The sequence below is a fragment of the Falco peregrinus genome, chromosome 13 (genome assembly GCF_023634155.1).
Source record: "Falco peregrinus isolate bFalPer1 chromosome 13, bFalPer1.pri, whole genome shotgun sequence".
Classification (NCBI taxonomy): Eukaryota; Metazoa; Chordata; class Aves; order Falconiformes; family Falconidae; genus Falco; species Falco peregrinus.
In genome coordinates, this window is record NC_073733.1 from 22,075,353 (window position 1) to 22,098,696 (window position 23,344).

A 23,344-nucleotide genomic window follows, 5' to 3' on the forward strand; every position below is an offset into this window, starting at 1 on the left:
AAAGAGAGGGTTTGGTTTTGGTCCAAAGCAGTAGACACAAGCATTGAAGGAGGGGAAAAACCTTTTAACCAAGTAGAAATTTCAGTTGTGAGCTGTAAAAGGAAGTTGAGCTGAATATTGAGAAGAATTCTAAAAGATAAAAACAATTTCAATTTGGTAGTTCTTCACTGGTTCTGCAGTTTGGCAGCTGTCAACATCTCAAAATATCATCTCACCCAAACCGCTGAAAGAAAGAAACCCTTTGATTTTTCCCTTGAGGTTCCAAGCTGAAAATGGACTCTTTGTAGTCTCAGCCTCATTTCAGACAGGTTTGTTTTTGTTTTTTTTAAACATTCTTGCTGGCAGAAACGACTAATTCATAAATAGAGTCTCTGTTAATTAAATAAGTTTTATCGTTTTAACTTGCCTTTTAAAATGGAAAAGAAAGTAAATCTCTAACATTTTCTTCTGTATTATGAATCTTAAGGGACTAAGCATCACATTTCTTGCATCATTAATAATGCAAATTAGTTTTTGTTTGGGTCTCATATAAGTTTATAGTTAGAAGTAAATATTTAATGCACAGATCTGGGAAATCAAATCACGTATAGCAGAAGTTTTACTTTATAGTTATTGAAAGTTAATGCACGAAAGATGGGAGGCACTGTGGTTTCTGTTTATTTAACCTTTCTGGCTCTTGCTTTTCTTTCAGTAGAACTCTTTGTAACTTGTCATTAAACACTGCTGTATTCCTGCAGTATCTGTTTGTACTATCTTTACAGTAGCCACAGCCTTCAGCATTTAGTACCGTTTAAAAGTAAAGGTTAAACATATACAGCATACTTAGGGCTATAAGGCTTATATTTTTGGTCCTGATTATTGGCAGGGAAACCAGGTGATTATTTACAATAGTATCTAAAAATTTGTTGACCTTGCAGCAGTTTTCTTAGTTACCTTAATGAAGCAATGGTCAGATAGCCAAATAAGATTAAACTCCACTTGGGGCCTCTCTATCATGCATAGCAGTGCCTCGTGAGGGTAAAATACTTTGTCTTGTTTACTTGCTAGCACAGGGGTGGACTGCAGCTCGTGTAAGTGTATATACCCCATGGTAGGCTTTTCTGCCCTGCGCTTTTTCACATTATTCTTGTAGTACTGTACCTCTCTCTGTATGAAAAGTCAGTAGGAATGATGCTATTTCAGACAAATTATAGACGTTTCATGACTACATCTGTGCTTTCTATAGTGACTTTTTTTTGCATGTGGTGGGTAACAAAAACAAGGAGTATCCTGTTATTTTGTGCATGAAATCTGGTAGTGAAAAAGACACTGGAGAGAATTCTGCAGTGATAAAAATTTAAATAGACCCATTTATCAATATGACAGAGATTTGACCTGAAAGTTAAAGTGTTTGAAAGTTAAGTGGGGTTGTGTAAAGAAAGTTGAGGCTGCGCTACAGATAGACCGTAGCTTTTGTAAGTTATTAAATCAAAATAAAAGGTATTGACAAAACAATAAATTGCCTGTATCACCCGATCTAATAGCTTCTGGGAGCACTAAATACATTCTCCACGCTAAAGATGTGTGAAGCCTTTCCCTTTCTCATACTTTTGTTCTCTTACCCGAAAACATTTGCACCGTGGTTGGTTTTATAACAGACTTGGCACCGACTTGCGCCTGTGAGTGCTTTGCCAGAGAACTTGCTTGGAGCAACGTCGTGGGGAGAGGGAGCGGTGGCATCGCTCGGCTATCAACAGGATTATTGAACTTCGCAGGTGGGGTCTGAATCGCTGTCTTGGGGCTTAAAAGTAATAATAATAATGGCACTAATACCTTTACTGGGAGAAGGGAGAGCACGTGGCGGTGCTCTTTGCTCTCCTCGGGAGTCCTCAGCACCATTTCCATGCTGGAAATCGATAAGGTTCGGAGTGGGAGCGGCGCCTGCAGTCCCCTCCAACGGGGGTGCTTTGGGGAGCGAGGAGCCCTGTGGCACTTCATGCCACCTACTTAATGATGCCATGTAAACACTTTGCAGTGACTGTCATCTTCCTCAGGGAGGGGCTGAGTTTGCTCATGGAGGGGGAAGGTGAATGGCAGTGGGACCCACCGGGACTGGGAGCGGGCAGGGGGCAGCTTTTTACCGCCAGATGCATAAGCTGGGACCTGTTTTTTCCTCTGGCTCCTCCGACTCTATGGGGTTGGAGGGGCATACCCCCTACCTACAGCTTCCCCACCGAGGAGAGAATGAGGCTGTCTCTCTTTGGCTTGAAAACTACACAGATTTGAGACTATTTCCCCTCCTGCAGATTTTTCCATGGAGAGGAGCATAGAAGACATTACTATTTATAGTGCACAGTACGTGTACACAGCGTGACATCCACCGGCTTTTCAAGCAAATATCCCACCAGTTTGGAGGGGGGAGGCTTTCCATCTTGGTGTCCCCGAGATGCCCTGTCCCCTCTCCCAGGGAGGTGGGCAATCACGCAGGGGTAGCACCCATCTCCCCATGTCGATAGGCTGCTTTCCCTTCCTTTTCGATGAAGATACTTGCCCCCCTGCTGTGGAGCTGATCATGAGGCTCAAAATCAAAGCAAGTTTTCAGCACGAATAACATGAGTTTGAAGAGGAGGGAGAGGGACCCAAAGCAAGGGAAGTACAAGGGGGTTGCAGAGCATCTGCAGAGTCTGGTTTGGGGGCAGACCACTTGTGTGTGTGGGGAGAAATGAAGACGGAGGAGTGTGTTGGTTTACCTAAGGGTTTTGGGGAGTTTTCAAGGGGGCGAGGGCCAGCAGGGGGCTGAGGTTTCCCCACTGCCCGCTCCCTGCCTGGCCGCTGGTGGCTCTTTGTGTTCGTGCATGGGGTGGGGGAATCGGAACATCTTCATCTGAGCTCGATTCTTGATACGGAAAAGATAGCTGACAATGGCAATAAAAATAACAGTAAGCAGTTGGAAAGGACCAGCTCAAATCGTGCTCTGTCAACAGCTTTGCAATCTGTATAAGTATGAGTGGAAAGACAAACAACTCTGATTTCTCTTTAAGAATGTGAGTATCCATTGTCAGAGATTTAAATTAGGATGTTTTACTTGTACTGTATGTAAATTCCTTCTTGGCAAATAACCCATGTCCACTAATGTATGTGTATTTTGGGTCTGTATAGTTTTGGTCTCTGTGAAATACAATGAAATTTGATAGCACACAGAAATACTTGCATGGAATGTCAAATTTTTTGTGTGTGCTTCTCACATATCCATAAAAGAGTTTACACATTTCTAATTACTCATTCAAAAAGAGACTTTACAGCACTTTTAAAAGAGAGCCAATTTTTTCCCTACTGTGTTCTGTTTTTACAGCTTGTGGAAAGCTTATTTAACGAAAGTTTAAGTAATCAGCGAAAGTCATTTCTGAGAAAAGACTGACAGATATGAAGACTCTTTTCACACTTCATAAGAGGTGGAGAGAGTAGCCATAAAATTTACAGCTGAATACTACTCTGTTTAGCTTAAGTTATAGAATTATTAGTGTTTCAGGCATATGATAGATTTTTGGGGAGGTTGAGTATTTGAAATTATTTTGTATGCTTTGTGTAGCTGAGCTAAGCGTGCAGTACTAATAGCAACCTTCCCCTCCAAGCCCAGCAACCTGCGCGCTCCTGTGGGACTGATGTTGTGCTAAAAATACATGTTTGCAGCTGACTTAGCTTCATGATACATTAATAAAATACTAGTGATATGTTCCCTTTACAGAGGCTCACCTTTGGCTATGGAAGTATGAATTCCTGGGAGATGGAAAGGAGCAGGCGGGGTATGTGGGTAAGAAGGGAGCCATTAAGGAGGTCAGCACCATCAGCATCTCTGTCCCAGCTTCTGCAGAGCAGGGACATGCAAGTTTTACTGTATGAGAGACCTGGCTACAGAGTGGTTGAGAATAAGTGACTACTTCTTCAGCATGTCATGGCCAATTACGTGTTAAAAAGGGCTGAATGAACGAGGAATAACTTGGTTGTATTATGAGACTGAGAAATGATAAATCTCCGTTTCAGCTCATACAAATGGGCATGTCTCTTACAGATAGTAATAGGCACTTGAGTGTGAATCTTTCTAAATATTATGAGATGCCCAGATGCTATGGCAATGGGTAGCACATACAAATACTTACAGCAATGTATAAATAAGCAAACAAAAGCAATTACTTAAGGCATTTGCACGTAACGCTCTCTGTAGCATCCTTTCAGCCCAGTATTTTTGGTAGTGCTTCAGATGTTACTGCTTACCCAGGAGCAAACAGCAGAAAGGCTTTCACAGTTCTTTAAAATAACACGAATTGTGTGAGCTGGAGACTAGTCCCACTGCAGTTATGTTGAGGTTTGCCATTGGTTTCAACAGAACAAGGACCAAATCAGGCAGGCATCCTTCCTCCTCACCAGGGCAGCTATGGTATAATATTAGCACAGTGAAATGGCTCACCGTACGACTTACATCAGTACGCAGTTTAAATATCCATAGTGTAATGTTTATATTTTTTTAAATTCACTTTTATGTGAGCCTAATACAGCCAGCCTCATAAAGCTCACTCTTGCACCAGATTAAAGCGGTGTCTTTGTAGCATTTACTGGTTGTTCATAAATCATGGTGGCACTTTGTTACTGTCCACAAGCTGGGTTTTGCACTAAAGGTTTCAATCATTAAGATGTACAGTATTATCTCAGGCATAGTTTTAGTCCTAGAGAAATTGTGCTGAGGTGCTTTTGTCCGTCTGGCATTTGTGGAAGAGGTGTGTGTGCAGCGTGCCGTTTGAAAGCTGATACACACGGTGCCATTAGCCACTGTATTAATGAGCACTTTAACTAAATAAATGGAAAATTCTCCTGTGTATTTATGCAATGCAGGAAAAGTACTTATCATACCAGTTTGCAAATGCCCAGTGTTTACCTCTGACACCTATTTCAACTCAATGTAAGGTTTTCTGGGTGTCAAACACTTAGATTTCAGGTAAGAAACTTGATTGCAGGAGATGTGCCTTGGTTTGTCAGACCCTACAGGTTTTCAGCTTTGGCTGCTAATACCAACAATTCCTAAATCCTATTCAGTCAACTCTGAAAACTGTATTCGGGAGGCGTTCAGTGATCCTGCATTCAAATGGTTAATTTGCACTACGTTCTGTTAAAGAAAAGGAAAACTGTCACCCTGTCATTTTAGAGTCTGACACTAAGCTTGTCAAAAGAGACAGCTGTTAAACTGAATTACTGTTGACATGCAGAGAAACGGCCCTTGCCAGATGTAAAGGACATCTGCGGCAATGAAGTGGTACAGGGTGGCTTTTAAAATGTGGTCATACTGGTATTTGAATAGAGCGTCTATGGCATTAAAACATGGCCTTGACTCAGACAGTTTAAGGCAGCGAACCAGAGCCAATGAGAAGCACAAAGAAGTGCTGATCTGTTGCTGTATCCATAACTTATGCATGAATATGAAAACAGCGCTGTGTCAAAGCTATTAAGCTCTTATCTTGTATCCAGGAGGATGTGGGTTTAAAACACAGTAGGAAATATTTTGTATTTCTGGGTCCTTGAGTGTGCGGGTAGGTGAGGTGTAAATTCATAAGGTGGATTATGCAGGGAATGAATAGAAATAAGTCTTCTTGTCTTCAGCTAACAACTGCTCCAACAAGAATTGCAAAGGGCATTAAGCTTAGGAAGTGAGGGCTGGATGTGCCTCGCCGGCGGTTCCGATAAGGCTGCCAGCGTGCAAAGCGTGTGGTGGGTGCTGGGGAGGTTCTCCTTCGGAGAGGGGAGCAAATAAAAATGGAAAGAGCTGCACAGAGGCGCCTATAAAATTTTGTCCATGTATCTTATTGTGGTTTTCATAAAAAAGTCAGGATACTGAATTCATTTAATAAAAAAGTGTAGATACTGTAACTATTTTATAACTTAGCGATTGAACCAGCAGTAGGGAATTCTGCACGTTATATAAGTGCATGAGTCTTTGATTTGCATGTTTTTAGGGTAGGAATAAAGCTGCTTTGGAAAAAAATAGTATCAGTTAAGCAATTTTGCTAAATGTATGAAAAATGAAATGTTATGAGATGCAGCATGTATTCATTACAAAAAGAAATTGATGTTTGAAGCTAAAAAAAAAATTCAGGCCAAACATCATTCTGAATATGTTAGCAGATCATATCTTGATTTATTTGTAAGTTTAGTGGTGGCAGAAACCAAAGAGTTTGCCAACTGCGGGAAGAAGGCAAATGATATTTCAAAGTTGTATAGGCTAAGTTGCCCCTTGGTGCAGGAGAGCAACAACAACTATTTGCTCTAGGCAGCAAAAATCATGGAAGAGGTGGGTGTGAGAGGTGTTTTCTTCTTTGTAAGAAGAAAGTTTGTTTTCCAAGCACCTGGGTTTCGCTCTGCAGAAAGCTGATGTTATTAGAGATGGACTTGTTCCCCTGAGTTTCCTCTAAGGATAGTGGAAAGACCAGGGCTCGTGTAGGTCTTGAGATGATGAGCTGGTGCCCTGCATCTCTCTGAGAACATCCCATCACCACAGAGCGCATTTAGCATCCTGTGCTGCCCAAACCGCATGGCTACTGTTGCCCCTTCGCCCACAACTGCAATGCCAAGAGGTGGATGGTCTGTGCCCGTGGTCCAGCTGAACAAGCTCCAGATCGCTGGAGAGGTGCACAGTAGCACGTGATTTATGGAGGTGGCTCTGTGCAGTGTGGAGGGGCACTGGGCAGTGCTGCTGCCAAACCTGCCCACAGGGCCGCCCGCACATGTAAGCAGCGGTGCTCCCACCGGCCCATATGGCTGTGCTTGGCTGGTTCACGGCAGGAGACAGCTTTACAAGTACAAATATCCGTGATCTAACAAGGCCCATCCTGAAATCGCATTTATCAACAGCTGCCAGAGGTCTGCCATGTAGGAGGGAGGCAGCAGGCAGTGTCAGCGTTTCATCGCGGCGGCGTGGGCAGCAAGCAGAGAGCAGCCGTCGTGCTCGTACTGTCCCCAGCAGCCGTCGACTGGCGCTTGGACCCAGCCTTTGCTGGGAGGCTTCCGCCTGGAGCGGTCAGGATGACCGTGCTCCCCTGGGGTCAGAGCACATGGGAATGTTTTGGGATCTGCGGAGTTGGGAGAATTGGTTCCTCAGGAATAACTTTTTTATGGGGACAAGGTAGCTTCTTGACAGCAGCTCATTTCTCAGCCTGGGGGGTTTGGTAAGATCTTGGTGACAGGTACAGGAAAGGAAATGTAAATAAAACTGTTTCATTAAAAAAATTTGGAATGTATTTTAGCTTGCGGATGACAAGAAAGCAGGCGGCTGCCTTGCAGGACCCATCAACACCTCATATGTGTGCTCTGTGGACAACTGGAATCCACTGGATCTTCCAGCCTGGTGGGGTAAAGGCAAGACAGACCTGGGACGAATTTACTTTACAGCAATTTTCTGCCTTCTCTCTCAGCTGCCGCATGTGCCGTTCTCTGTGCTGACCCAGCAATGTCAGTTAGACAAGTCTGTGCAAAGACAGCGGTGGTTCAAAACCATCCCTGTGTCTGTGCCGGGATGGGGCTTGGGTGGTCGTCTTCAGCCCACCAGTCTTATGGGAGTTATTTGGGCAAAACACCAAATACCTCTTCAGAAGGATGTTGTGTGCTGCAATAAAACTGGTTGAAACCTCTGTCTCCGGTCTTCTCTGCTTAGGTAAGGCTGCAGCTCAGCGTTGCAGGTTTTATCCAGTGCGGACTCACCTATTTACATAAGTTTAGCTATGCTGTAATTATTAACTTTTTACAAACAAGTGCAAGGTGGAACATTTAAATAAACAGGAACAAGCTTATTATTAGATGGCATGTTTTTCTGTGATAGCTCTTATAATATCATCATTAGTTTATTAAAGCTTACCATGAAAAACCTCTTTCTCCTAATCGAGACTCTTTCATAGAGCTTGCGATTTTGATTGACACCAAAATAAAGTAACTAACCTACAAATTATAATGTATGATCTAAATGATGTATAAATGCATTATTCGTAAGGCATTGCAAGTATCATCAGTATGCAACATACGCAATTTTAAGAAAAAAAACACCAAAATTACCAAGATAATAATAAGGCAGAATGCAGCTCTTCTTGTGAATGTTCTCACTGCATGCTTTTATTAATTGTAATCATCAAACAAACCTGGATGTCAACAGCCATATGAACTTAATCAGGTAATCAGTCCCAGGTCAAAAATTAAAATCTATGCATTCTTCTCAGAAATGCACCCCAACCATGTGAGTTGTCAAACAAGCAAATTTCTGTCATTGAAGTCATGTTTGTAAATATGTCCCTACTCACCTGTTTGTTGACGTTGGGAAGGCATCCTTCTCATTTCAGTGGAGCCGAGGACCGAAACTTCCTGATTTTTGTGCCTTCACTGGGAGATGCTCTCTGCCTGCTGTGTGCTGACACAGCGAGCAGGGCTGAACTACTCCAGCTGAAGATCTACCCCCAAGCTTTCGTTTCCCATCTCAGTATTGCAGACAACATGGGAAGTAGGTCAGTGGCAAACAGAAAATAATACACAATGGCTTGTTATAATCCATCTGTTTGTTTGGGAAAGCAGTGATCTCCAGGGAGGAAAAGTACTCCTTGCTACTTTCTAAATACTGTATTTCAAACTGGGGGTTCCAGTGCAGCTTTTACGTAGCCTGATCACTGCTGGTCGCTGTAAGAAGGACCTCACACAACTGGAGGTTACGCCGTCAGGGCTCTGACTTTGCTCAGCATGGCCGTCTTACGGCGCTGATGCTTGGGGAGCACTGTGACCGTGCTTTAAATTTGACGGTGCAGGTCCTGTAGTGGAAGATGTAGCTCTTGCCCCTAGAGGTCTGTGCTGTAAAGTGAGTTAATAGCACATTTCGGGCTAGATCTGAGTGCATATTATAAAAGATTAGTTTATTTCTTGAATTTAACACTTGGCCCTGCTTAGATTGTGGTTTCTATGAATATTTTCCCATGTAGAGGTATTTTTTCTCTCATTCTCTGTAGTATGAATTGAAGGAATACACACTTGCAAACCGAGGTGGTTGTTACTTTTCCTTGCTTGGATGTTCATGGCATGTTTCTGGCAAACATCTAAAATTCAGTTTCCAAGGCTGTAGACAACAAAGGGCATGTCTTGCAGAGACAAACTGAGACCGATGCAAATAAGTATCCTCACAGCGTGATGGGAACCCTTCTCAACGTTAAAAACCATCAAAGTAGCTGAGATACGCATGTATGCTGTAGCTCCATGTACAGTCAAAATACGAGGCAACATTTATTCTGGATTTATACAGTTTAACACTGCAGGGAGTTTGGGATCTTTGTAAACTATAACCCCGCCATCTCCAAAATGTTTTTAGTGGTGCAAAATCTTTTGTGATCCAAGCTAGTTCGCTGTGTGACTAGTTTCAAGGTAAGGTCATGAGGAATTATATTGTTTCTTTAGTGTAGTTTTCCCCCGTGTGTAATTCTTGAAAGCCAGCTGCAAACTTACTCTTTGCTGACTGGTTTGGTAAGCCATGTGCTGCATAAAAATCCTGATATATGCCTGATGTGACTTAAGCTAAAGAAGAAACAGAGATGAACCAAGGAGGAAGGTGGCACCTTTTCCATCTTTCTTTGCATTTGAGCATGTTTCTTGTTTCAGTGTCTTTGTCATTAGAATTTAATCTTTTTGGAAGCACTGTGAAAAGCCAGGTAATATCTTTAGACTGGCCCATGCCCACAAAGGTACTTTAAGATTAATTTTACAGGTACAACTATCTTCTCCAAACGTCAACTTTTTCTCTTTTTAACCATAAATGTAGGTATTCTACTCTTCCTGCTTTGTTTTCTTCTTAGAAATGCCATTTATTACCCTGAATGGAGTAACCATGCACTGAATAGAAGTTTTCTCTAAATTAAATGGAAAAGCCATTTTTTGTATATGTTTTCTCATGTAATTAGCTATCATCTCATTATAGGTAATCTAGTTTTCAACAAAGGAACACAGTTTTGGTTATTGTTGCTTTTCTGTGGGGATTTTTCCTGGTTTATAAAAGCTATAGGTATAGATGAAGATGAGGACAGAGGAGCTGCGCTGGCAGTGCTCACCAAGTAGCTGATTTACAGAAATGTGAGTCCTCTGGGGCAGAATTGCAACCAGACGACCAATACACTTTGCATTTTATTTTTTTTATCTGGCTACTTAGCACTTCTTACTGTTTCTCTTATATGAATTAATTTACCCTATAAAGCACCCCTTGCAATAATCAATGACTCATTACACTGAAAACCCACAGGAAAGGTTAATTAAATGAAAAGTGTGCAAGAGGAATGTTCAGCTTTTGTGTTTCTAGTGACCCAGATATTTGGTGCTTTCTCTTTGCCGAGTTTTCGTAGTTCAGATGGCTTAGAGTGAGGTGATATTTCCCAGACATACCAAATCCAGTTCATTTATCATCAATATCCATAGGAAATAATGATCTGTTTATACATCGCATTTCTCTGAGCTCTGTGAGGTTCTTGTTATGAATTCCTTCCAGCTGCTTTTCTCATTCCCACAGAAGAATTGCATGTGAAGGGTTACTGCTTAGCCATCAGTTACTCTAACGATTATTGACTGATAACCACCGGTAATTCCAACTCTCTGACGATCTCTGATAAGGGTTTTCTATAGTTATTACGCTCTAAAATGTTGCCTCACCTATAAAGGTCTTGAACTTCAGGTTGGGTAGCTGGTATAGCCACCTTTTCCGGATCCTTGAATAGAAAGAGGTTGATAATATGGAACATGGAGCTTTTACAGCTGTAGAAATGGTGTGTCAGGCTGAGAGTCAGTTCCAAACTCCTGCTTTCTGCCCCATGGCAGTGACTGCGTCCCTCCCTTTGGAGTCAGCTGCAGCTTGGCAGCAATTGAGGTTTCTTTTATTCTGGCCAATTATTTTTTGAGAAAATAAGTTAAGCCACAAATTAAAGCAATAAGAACAAGGTTAAAAAACAACCCACTCCCACCCCCACCCATGGCAAAGCTCCTTCCCTCGCCATTCTCTGCACCGCTGCTTTTGCAGTGCACTGGCTTTCAGTTCCGGTTTGCTGTTCCCTGCCACACACACCCCCCCCCCCCCCCCCCCCTTACTGTTCATCTCTATTAATTTCCCTGCATCTGTTGTAGGTTTATGTTTTCTTTAAGATCGGTATGTACCTGCAACCAGGCAGACTGGCACCATAGCAGAGCAGATGAGCTGCTCCCATTCTAGTTTAGCGGGTGATCAAATGCAAGCCTGGGAGAAATCCCATCCTGGGAAGGGTCGAGCCGCTCACACCAGCAATAATTACTTCAGTTTTAAAGTAATCTGGGAAAAGAGGGGGAATAAGAGAGGGAGGAATGAGTCCTCTGTTCCATTTTCAAGCAGCAAGACTTTAAGTCAATTTAGCTCAACATGCTAATTAATATGTCCCAAGAGCTGTAAAGTATAGTAATATAGAGGGTGAATTCTTTAAAGCGCAGGTGACCAGCAGAAACCTGGCTGAATACATGGCACTGCTTCTACTTTTGGTTGTCAGCTAATAAATTGCATTAAAAATGGTGGCAACACATTAAAGATTTTTGTAATATTTTGTTCTCAACTGCAAGCAGTTGTAATTTCTGTAGAGATGTTATACTGTGCTGTAGGACAGGGAAGGCAGCGCTGTACGGGTAAATTAGGAAAAAAAGATTTCAATCTGAAATGGCTGAAACCTGAGATACAAATGCACATATTAACCCAAGCGATGTTTTTTTAGGGAGAAAACAAACTAAATGATATTAGTGCTGTACTGAATCTATTTGTTCTGTGAAGCAAAAGCTGGGTATCTTCCTTGCTCCTTTGTAATTTTATTAAGTAAAATTATAGAAAGCTTTTGCCTTAACGTTTTGGTCCAATCTTTTCAGTGCTGCAGGGGATTGATGGTTGCATAGCTGGCTTTCCGACTACTTTGTCCCTCACCAGCCTTTGCAATTCAGCAGGACTGATGGATTATAGCATTTTGGAAATCTGGCCCTAAATTCTGGTGTTTACAATACATAAAAGAGGTTGAATTGTGTATATTTTGCTCTCAACCTACACTATATTCCTTTAAGACAATAGCAAAAAAATCATATAAAATTGTCTCTTTATTTGAAGGTACTTTGATATCAGAGGAGACTTGCTTCCAGCTAAGAAAAATTTTGTTACAGAACTAAAAAATGTTTGATATACTGTTGCATCAGATAAACTTTGTTAGTGCGCAGTGGCACGATGCTGATAATTTAGGAAGTCACAGGTTTTTCAGCAGTAAAAGATCCCCGATGATTGCTAAACTCAGTGGGAAAATGCAGCACATAAATCTGCAGTGAGAGGGCTGGGAGAGGCGGGGAGCGGGTCTGCACTCCGTTTTGGGAATCCCAAACCACTGCTGAAGGACATTAGAGAGAAACAAAAGTGAATAGATGATATCTTGGGACATAGATGTTAATTTCAAAGAATTTTCATGTGAAGTGTGATGTCAGGCAAGAACCTACCCAGAAATCCTCAAGTCACTGGAGACTCCTGCTGTCCTTTGGCATAGTGGGAAGTAATCTGGTCTAGCGGAGGAATCAGCCTATAGCTGCTGCATAGTCCCAAAATATAGTCTGCAATACATTGTTGGGCATTGCAGCTAGGAGAAGTGGTCACTGGAGGCATCAAGAAAGATGGAGAAAGGTCCAGGCAAGAAAAGCGTGGCCAAAGTTGATGAATAAACCGGTTTCATGTGATGGGTAGAAGAACTGATGTTTAAGATGAAGGGTTGTCTCGCCCAGAGTTGGCCAGCCCTGGATGATTTCAGAAGTGATTGTATAGTTGAATCTGGGAAGAGCCGGAGAGGGAACAGCAAAGCCACCAGAGAAAGGCAGCAGAGGAATTTGACAACAAACTCTAGAGAGAAAACACAGTGCCATGAAGGGGGAGGATGGTCGGGCACCTGTTGTGACAGCTGTGACTAAGCATACAATGACCAGATCAGGGTGAATAATGAGAGAATCTGCTCATTTAAGAGTGTATATACAAACCCAGCGGGGACATGAAACTGTTTTGCTTTGTTTTACTGATAATGTGTTATTGGAGTCATGTCTCTGACTGTGTCCTAGAGTGGGTTCAAAACAATTACTTATATAACAGGATATATTTAAGTCAGGGAAGAGTGGGGAGGGAGAAATGCCTGTATCTCAATTTCTGGGTAAGAAGAAAAATGAAATGACGTTTTTCTGAATGGATTATTGATTTCCATTTTTCTGACACAGGAGTATCTGTCTGAAGCACTGGAAGCCCCTTACACAATTTGAACTGTAAAGTTATTGATGAATGAGATTAAGCCTCGTATACATCTTTTGCCAGCTGATGGCTCATACCCTAACCTGAACTGCGTTATTCTAAAAAGTAAACTCCTTAAAAATAAGGTCAGTCACTGCCACCTGCAAAGGTGGGAGCCCATGTCTGGAGGGCTCCAGCCTGGTCTGTGGTGGCCGGGGCAGGCAGGCAATAGCTGGTGCAGCCCCAGGCATGCTGCCTTCTTGTGATGCTGCCCTCTGCAAGCAGTCAGGCATCTCCTGGATCAGCTTCGGGGTTAAAGAGCCTGATTTTGAAGCAGCAGATGCATGGCTCTAGCAAAATTTCATCCGTATGGGAAAGAAAATTACATTTGCTGCTCATTTACAGAGCGAAGTAATATGCAAGGCAACATCAGCGAAAACAAAGGGAAAAATAAAACTCAACAGAGTGGTTCTTTGGGCACCGAGAAATAGCATGGTCCAATGCAGCTGCCCGCATTGAAAACCTGATTCTCAAATAATGGTATTCTATGCAAGAATAACCACTACTACTTTAATTTTAAATGAAAACCGTATTGAGAAACTTCGAATACAAAGACAAGATTGGTGGAACATAAATGCCTGGTGGGTGCATCCAACCAGCACAAAATATATTTTGAGGGAGCTGGAGCTCAGTCCCTTCTAGAGTGCACTGTGCTTACAGATCATCTTGTACAAGGGATAAATTACAGCAGGGTTTGTCAACTAATTTGGTGGACGTATGAATTCTTTGTCTATTAATCAATGTAGGGAAGCATGAAGCACCTATAAACCATTCATCTCACTTTAGCTTCTTGTTTAAATTTAATTAGTTGTTCTGATTTGATTGGAAAAAATGGAGGTACCTTTGAATATAGAGGTGTCGGATGGAGAGTCTCGGATAGCACTTACTGCTGTGAGATCCTCAGGGCAGCGGGTCAAGTAGTTTGGACTTTTTTCCAAAATGAGCAGCCATAAACATTCCTTACAGGGTAAGACCCCTCACTCACAAGCAAATAAAGAAGATCCTCATGGTGCCAGCACCTTGCCAGTGTGAGTGAAGTTTGTGGCAGGGTGAACAAGTTCATTTCTCTTTTATGCGTGGTAGTGTTTTCCCCCTCTTTCATCGGTTTCTCCATTCCTTTATTGTTATATATATGTACAAGGAGGATATTTAACAGGGAAACTTTATTTCTTCATCTTTTATCCTTAGCCTAACTTTTTCTACTGCTGTCAGTGTTAAAAATGTCATTAACCACAGTCACAACAGATTAATGTGGGTTTTTTTTTCTTAAATCCCTCACAAAATTGTTTACGCTTTCTTCCCATAATTTCCATGGGGATTATAGATAAAGCTGTAACACCTATATGTAGTTATGGTATGTTTTATACCGCACATGTAGTATGTGGTGCAGGTAGTTGCAATTGCAATCATGGAAAGCCTCAGTGGGTCACTTGCATTCCATTTTATTTCAGTTTGACTTTAAATCAGGAATATTCGCTTCTTGTTTTTTTATATGGGAATGCTTTAAAATGCTTTTATAAAATGAAAAGTCATTGCTAAGCTTTAGAGTCCTGTAGACAAGACCTGAAATCTGCAGCTTCACTAAAACTCATGCAATAAATATGATATACATCGATGCATGCTTACTATGGATAAATACTGTTCTCTAGGTAGTGCCTAGAAATTTTAATTAATTTCAGATATGCCCTATTTTTGTCCATGTATGCAGATTTCAAATCTGTGCCTTCGCCGATTTTGACACTGTGCAATGATGTATCCGAGCTTTCAGATGTCTGGCTCTTAGAGTTGTGAAATGATAAAACAAACAAACCCAACCATTTCAGCCTTGTCAATCTAGTTCTCAGTGGACAGATGCCCTGGTGCTAGAAAAGCATCATCCCATGCAATACCTTTTGGCAGTGTCTAAAAAAAGCTAGAGATCTTCTACATGCAGAAGTAAGACTGCCTGCTCATCTCAAAAGAAATGGTGTTTATGGCCACACTGAAGCTCCTGGATGAGGTTGCATGGGGCAACGTGCGTAACCTCCGCGCCTGCTGTGCCACGTTTGTGCATGAGTAGGTGATTTCTGGTCTCTGGGATAATCAGTCTGACCTGCTTCTGGAGCAGCTTGCCTTTGGACACTGATGGATTAACGGGTGAATGTCCAGGTTTGTGCACTGAGGTTTCTGGAATGTGCTGGGTTCCTTGTTAGAGATTGTGGATTGCATCATGAACTAATGCAATGGTATAATTAATTATGGATTTAAATATTTTGTTGGATGCTTATCCGGTGGAAATTGACTAAATTTTCTAAGAAAATGGGAAGTTTTGGGGTTATGTTGGCACACCAGCAGGGACAGCCTTGCCCTGCCGGTGCATGGCCATGGCTCTGTAGCCTTGAAGGCCATCGCTGGAGGTCCCAGCGCAGTGCCCGAGCAAAGCAGCGGAGGGGAATGGGCCTCGGGGCCGGTCTCCTGCCCACACAGTCAGTGTGGGCGCAGCTGAGCCCCAGGGGTGTGCAGTCCTGGTGGGCACCTCCCGCCCAGCCCAGCCTGGTGAGGCAGGGTCTGGCATGGCAGACAAACCACCCTGAAAGTCTTGCAAGATGGGTTTGAAGACACACCGAACCCACTGGATTTATCGTATGGAAAACTGGCTATGACTGAGAAAGCCGGTTAATTGTTTTTTCTTTTTGGCTAATGGCTTGGTTTTAATGTCACATGTGGTATCACAAGAAGTTGCAGCATTCGGGCATTTTTAATGAATTTGTATTGCTTGCATATTAGTAGGAATATTTTCACTGCAACAACCACCATAAACAGTTTCCACACTGGGGTATGTTATACTGCCACCAGAATTGGTTCTTCTGATGGTTCATTTCTTTTATGCTGAGAATTCAGGACCAATTCAGCTTGGTTTTATGCATCATTAGAGATTTACAATTACTTTGCTATAGTTTCTTTCTGGAAGCCTATCTCTCATGGTTAATGCTATGGAGTCCTGTTGTGTAGAGGCTGGTATTAGCCACCTTATAGCAATAAAGCGTTTGAGAAGGATTTAGAATTATGAGTGGCTAAATTCTCCGTGCAGCAACTGTAATGCTGTTATCCCTTGCTGAGCTTGGGTTGAAACATTTTTATTTTTCTCCTCAAATTAGAGAAAAATGCTGTTTCTTCAAGAGGTTTTGAATCATTTACATGTAATTTTTTGTTGAACCACTGCAGTCAGAAATGAGGAATTGTGAGAAATTCCATTTGGATTTCATGATGCTTAAAATACAGTTAGATTGTATTAGTATATAATGAAGAGAAGGCCTCCTCATTTTTTATCTCATTTTTAAAAAGTGTAATCATTATTTGGGACTTTCTTTTGATTTTTAGATTTTTACATCTGTTGCTAAAGTCAACAAATTTCATAAGTGTTGCCTTTGGACAAGAAGCACTAGTTCTGTATGTGTTATAATCCTTATAATTCACATTTTAGATAAATACAGTATTGCAGTGAAACAAACATGATATGCAGTGAATAGTATGGGCCTGATCTAAAGGCCATTAAAATCAATGAAAAGATTTCAAATTAACTTTTATAGCCTTTAGATCAGGTTCTAAATGGGCAAATTACAGTTACGGAGTTTCCCATTTACATACCTGTGTGCTGCATTTAATATATTTTATGGAATTGAAATTACTTGGTACTCTTTTTCATGCTTTTTTTAGGATAAGAATTTGCCAAGGGCATCAACAGCAGTTTTCCCAGGCTTCAGCACAAGGATTATATAGTCAATCCACAAATGACTCAAATCTTTGAAAAAACTGACATGGTTATCAGAGAGGCTTTGACGACAGCAAGGACGGGAGCGCTGTCTGGCTTATTCCATCAGAGATTCTGCTTCCCCCTCATTAACATACCCAGGACATCAGCACTGGCCATCGGTCCCAGGGGAATTGCTCAAAACTTTTAAGGGAAGACGCACAAGACCTCACCCCTGCATTATTTCAAATAGATCAAATCAGGTTTGTCTTGTGTAAGGTTAGAAGAAAGGCTGGGGCACGGGAACATGAAGGGGGAGATGCAAAGGTGGCAGGGAATTTTCAAATCCATTGTTATAACTTGATAATCTTTCTTCCTTTACAGGGTTCTTCAATCCCACCGAGGATGCACAGAGCTGATCTCTAAGGCTGTGATACCTGCTGCTGCTGTAAGTGTGAAAAAAAAGCTGCCTCTACCTGCTCCCTCTCAGTGCTCTGCAATGAAAAACGCTTTTGGAGCAGCACTGGAAATAAGCCCTCAAAATATCTGATTAAACCTCTCAGGAAACTGTCACTAATCACCTTCTCTCCTCTTGATGGAATATATTTATGCATTATAAATATACCTACTATGTGTGTGTGCTCCATAAATCACATTCAGCACTTGTATATGATGTATAAGCACATTCTATAGAATACACACAAATACAGATGCCAAACTCCCGCAGAGTTCGTCACTGGAAAACCTCTGAAAGGATCTGATCCTTAATATTTAATGGGTGAGATGCTATTTCCTTCCTCAGCTTTTATCTCTGGTTTGACACAGTCATTAAGTTTGTTGTTTCCTTGCAAGATTATATAATTTATGACCTAATTTTAGACTTTTGTGTAACAGCGCTCAAATACCGGTGGCGTATCTGGATTCCTTCTCACAGAGTGTTTCAGCATTAGACACCAGCTAGAGCATGAGCTCAGCTACGGGCTTCCCATCGGCAAGGAGTTTCAAGCATTGAAAGAAAACAGCCCAACAATATTCAGGTGGCATTACAGGATTAGCTTGTGGGTTGGGTTTTTTTCCCTGTAAGAATATGATTTAGCAGCTTTTCCAAACCCTGCCGCATGCAGCGGTTGGCAGGAATCCCCTCTCAATACAGTAATCACCCCACAACTCCTATTACTTAAAATATTTTTGTGTAGCAGCTTCTGACTTTGAGGCCAGTCTGGGACAAATTGATGCAGCCTTCCTCGCAGGGAGGGATGGACGGAGCTGGGGAAAGCAGGTGAAGAACGTCAGTGCTTTAAAATGACTGTTGGCCCCCTCGCCCCCTGGGAGAAAGCACATGCTCGGCAACCACAGGCTGGCTGGGGTGATTTTTTGCTGCACAAGATGTTGCCAAATAACTCTGAAACGACTGACGCTAAAGCTGTAGTCACGTTTTTCTGTGTCTTCTGTGTGTCCAGGGTGATTCAGCGGTGTCATAAATACTGCCATGAGTTTCAGGTATTTTGTCAATTTAAACCATATTGTTTGGACCAGTCTTTCATCAAATTTAATATATTGGCTACTGCGTTAATGCATTTTGAGAGCACTTTATTCCGTGTTTAAGAGGGAAGCGGCTTGTGGTTGCGCACAAGGTTAGATGCTGGCTTTGTGCCTACAGTACAGTTATGAGGCTTTTTTCCTTTTTTTCTACCTTACCCCGAGGTACCTAATCCAGATGACAGAGGTGGGGTGCACCTCAGACCAGCAGCATGGGCAATAGGGACCACATACGTACAGCTCAACACACTCCTCTACCACAACAACGTAAGGCGGCAGGGGGAAGTGGGTGCCTATGTGAAAGAAAAATAATCCTCATGAAAAGGTGACATTATTTCTTGGAATAAGAAAGATTGGAGAATGTACCTCCTTGGCTTTAATGGAGCAGTTCCAGGAAAGCAGCAGCAACCAAAGTGTTTTCAGTATCACATAATTCAAGAGTAAAATCATAATTCCAATTACTGTTTCAGCCATTTCTGGCCTTGGGAAACCTATGCTAATATTTATTATTATATGATTGACCTAGGATTTCTTCATCATTTACATTAGCTACTACGATATTCATAGTAACATCCTTTAAATCATATAAGCAGATGTCAACAGTGCATGATGAAGTCACATCCTGCAGATTTTTTATTTACTTAGTCCATTTTTTTCCTGGTAAAAATAACATTGTGAGATGCATAATCTCACCTCTACGAGGCCTCTAGGGGCATATATAATCACAGAATGCATTTTCAATAATCTCAAAAAATGAGTCAATTCTATCTGAGGTACAAACAGTTATACAAAGTCAGTATTTCACTTCCATCACTGCCTGACATCATCTTCCACACAGTGCGACAAAATTTGTACTTAGCTCTTTGACATGAATTGCCACAAAGCCTTTGGAACAAAAAATTGAGGAAAGCAAGGAATTAAAAGGGAATAACTTGATTGAAAGAATTTAGCCCTGTTTCTGGGTGCCGTATTTTGATTTGTAATTTTGTCAGATGCTTTCTTGTAATGTCTGGACTGGCCATTGACACCTCTAATCTCAGTTCTTCAGTGAGGTGCCTATGCACAAACCAAACAGGCCGTTGCCCAGAATATTCAAAGCTGGAAGCTGATCTTAGTCATCTAAATATTTCCTTTGCACGGGTAAGTATTTCTCTGGGCGAATTAAGATACTGCATTTATTTTGCAGGCAGGTTCTCCAGGTGCGCTGCTTCTGATGCTCTTCTGTGCCAAGTGCTGCAGAGCGGGCAATACCTGACCACAACCTCCCTGAAAACAGTTTACTGTTCCACACAGGCATTACCACCTGTAATTCTTATCAGCTTTAAAACCCCTTTTTATTTTTTCTGCCCCTTCCAGCACAGAAGAGGGCACCAAAGGGGCTCCTTGGTGTCGGAGAGATGAGCTCCCCACTGTGCAGGTGAGGTGCCAAGGGCAACCTGGGGCTTCTCACAACCTTCAAGTAGATTCAATATAACTATATTTATCCACAAAGAGACAAATTTTTTTTTTTTCAGATTGTTCTTCTCTCAAAAAGTTTTTCTTTTCCGTTTGTCTCCCATAGCCACCACTCATCTCCCTGCGAAGTGCAGCTCCCGCTCTCACCCAGCGCTGGAGAGCAGAGCCGGGTCCTTTGCAGCATCTCCCTGGGGAACGTGCTGCATCTGCAGGCTCAGTGCAGTGGGACCATCAATGCCAGCTGGAGAGGGCTGGCTTTGATCACCTTTGTCTCTCACCCATCACTTTTTTGCTGGAGTTAAATTTTTCTGGACTTACATTGCCTTAAAGGGTTTACCTGGCTCAGCAGGTGCCAGGTTTAGGATACTTCGGGTGGTTTGTGGATCGTTTTGGACAAATGTTTAAGGTTCATGGGCCTTATACAGGCTGTCAGGCAGGTGGACTCTTCTACTCTCTGGGCATGTAGCCCTAAAAATGCCCTCTCATTTCTAGAAACAAGGTGAGGTTAGAAGGTCAGAGCAGTCCTAGATCATGCTTCTAAAGATTAGCAGTGTGTACTAATTATTAACAGTTTCTGTAGTGGTGCAGGTTACAGACACGGGACCAAACACCTGCAATGAACCTCCTCAGGTGAAATTCTCCTGGGCTGCAATCACATTTTTTCTGGAGAAGAGACTGCTGGCTGTGCTCAGGGCGATCTGCCTGTTCCTGGCTGAAGAGGCACTTAAAATCTACTGCTAAGAGACTTATTAGCAATGTAAAAATGAATTTGAAGCAAGAAAAGTATTCTTCCTAGAAGAAATGTATTTTTTGTAAAATCAGTGTTGCTGACAGAAGTAATTGAGCTAACTCCTTGCCACTATGGATGTTATTTGTTACCCCTTATCTTACCAAAGCAAAGGTTGCCAAATGCTTTGAACTTTTTAAATAATTGTTTCCAAAGTATTTTGGTGGGTTTTTTTAATATATATATATATATATAAATTCTTTAGAGAACAGCTGGCTTCTAATCCTTCCTCTTCCAAAGCTTTTACAGCTCAGCTTCTTCCCACTCTAGATATCTTTTATTTTCCCTGTTTAGCTTTTAATATTTCTTAGATATTATAAAAGTCTCTTGTACGGGTAAATCTAGAGCTTTTGCTCAGACTGTAAAAGTTGTTCCTAAAGCTTTAATAAACTGGAGTGAAAGACAAGGGGGGGAAAAAAAGAGTTTTATTCGACCTGCTGCACGTGTTGGGGCTGTGGCTCGGTGGCACGTGCTGAGCGCCTGGCCAGTGCTGGAGCAGGGATCTGGCCATCGGTCTGGGGGGGTTTCTCTCTTCAGATAATTGCTTGGTGCCAGCGGCTGGTGGAGGGCTTGCCCCTTCCCTGCATATTCATTCCTTCTGGGCTGAACTGGATCCGGGTGCTGCTCTTCCCCCTCCAGCCCCCCCACCGGTGCTCACTGTTCCCTCCTGTGCCAAGGAGAGGGACACAGTTTTCTCGCAAACACAATTTTTTGTTGGTTGCATTTCACTTTTGCAACCACAGCAACAAATATTAACCCAGAAACAGGACAGAAAGCTCTCCCAGAGTGTGTTGTTAAAGCAGTGTCAGAGGCCTGCAGGAAAGCTATGGTTATTATTTGCATAAAAAGAAGCAAACTCATGGATGTGGGAAAACTGAAATGCTGGAAAAGCAAGAGATGACTTATTCAATCATCCGGGAAAGTTGAACTCAAATGTTTTTAGTTATCTGTCTAGCTGCTATCTAACTATTTATTTACTTATTTTGCAAAAGACACAAATAACGAGAAACATCTGTCTAGCTGGAGCAGTTACCTCGCCTTGGGTTCTCAGAGGCAACAGGGATGGGTGTGGTTTAGGCAGACCTGTATAGCCCAGAAAAACAAATGACAGCTGATGCTGCAGAGGGGCGGTGGGTGTTAAATCCCAGTCTTCAGCCTAAGGCAGCAACCTAAACCAGGGATCGGCAACGCCCAGGCATTTGTGGGCAACTTCTGGAGTCACTGGAGATTCATATCAGATTCCAAAGGAAGGATCCTTGTTGAGACACCTTGTGTCAGTGTGAAACCAGGAACACAACCCCCCCCCATGGACAGCACAGGGCTCCTTGGCCCTTTGTCTAGTCAAGATCCAGCTGCAGTTGAGGGATGCTGACGTGTTTGTGCTGTGGGGCCATCGCCCAGCTGTCCTCCAGCATCGAGTCTTATGCCCAGATTGAGACTTCTTGAGTCTTCAAGTGGGAACTTGGTGGTGGGAGACTCCCACCAAGGCTGATCTTCCCTCCTTCCAAAGCCAGTGGTGTCTGGTCTTAGGTACCACCAGCAGATCCCTGGGCGCTTGGTTGATGGTTTGCTCCCTGAAGCTGAAGTGGGAAGGGATTTAAAATTTCCAGTATTTTTTTTTTCTGAAAGAAAAAAAAAAGGATTTTTCAGAAGGCACCTTACAGCAGAGCCCAAGTGGGAACTTTCGTGTTCGATACCATCCATCAACGGTGCGACACTGAGGGAGCAGCTCCTCCAGCTCCTCTCGTTGCGGTGGACAGAAGGAGCTGTCAGGGAGCTGCGTGCGGCCGCCGCGCCGAGCGGGGCAGGAGCCATGCTGGCAGAGATCCCTTCCACGGAGGGGATTTCTGCACTGACAATTTTTGGCTCCTTTAGGTTACTTTGGAGCTGCACAGAATATGTAATGTTCTGCACTCGCGGAGGGGCTGACAGGGAACTTAAATACAGACTGCAAAGATAGATCATCTCCCAGCATCACTTTGTTTTCTGTTGCTCTAAAATCATTTTACTTGTTCCTGCAGCTACTATAAAGCCAGAAGAGCTCTCTATATTTGCTTCCCGGATGCCTTTTTCTCCTCCGCTTACAACTATAAAAGCAGCTTTTCATGCTCCAAATCAGAGATAAATTGAAATCGCTGCTGAAGAAATAAAACACAAGGCTAATCAAATTGTAGCACAGGAAGCAGCCTTCAGCCAGTGCATTTTTTGAGAGCTATTTTTAGAATATATTTTTATTTTGTCACTCCATATGGGAAGTCAAACCCATATGGTTTGGGAGAATGGAAGGTTGTGCTTTTATAGAGATCTCGCAAACCATCCCCGCTCAGCCATGTACTTAAATATGTGCTTAAGTCCAATTGTCTGTGGTGGGACTGAAGCCTGTAAACTCCTCGTGACTGGGGCCTCAGGCCCTGTCTGAGGTTGTAACAGTATTATTCCCTCCTGAGATGTAGAACTACTCTATATTCGTTAAACCAGTCCC

The 23,344-nt window shown here is 42.5% G+C and overlaps 1 long non-coding RNA gene across 1 annotated transcript; it reads left to right on the forward strand.

Annotated features, from left to right (window-relative positions):
• Nucleotides 1-1,681: 1,681 nt before the first annotated feature.
• LOC129785614 (uncharacterized) lies at nt 1,682-22,429 on the forward strand. Its single transcript, XR_008749755.1, has 4 exons — nt 1,682-1,754; nt 17,048-17,344; nt 17,466-20,037; nt 20,182-22,429. It is a non-coding gene; the product is annotated as an uncharacterized LOC129785614 (long non-coding RNA).
• The last annotated feature ends 915 nt before the right edge of the window (nt 22,430-23,344 follow it).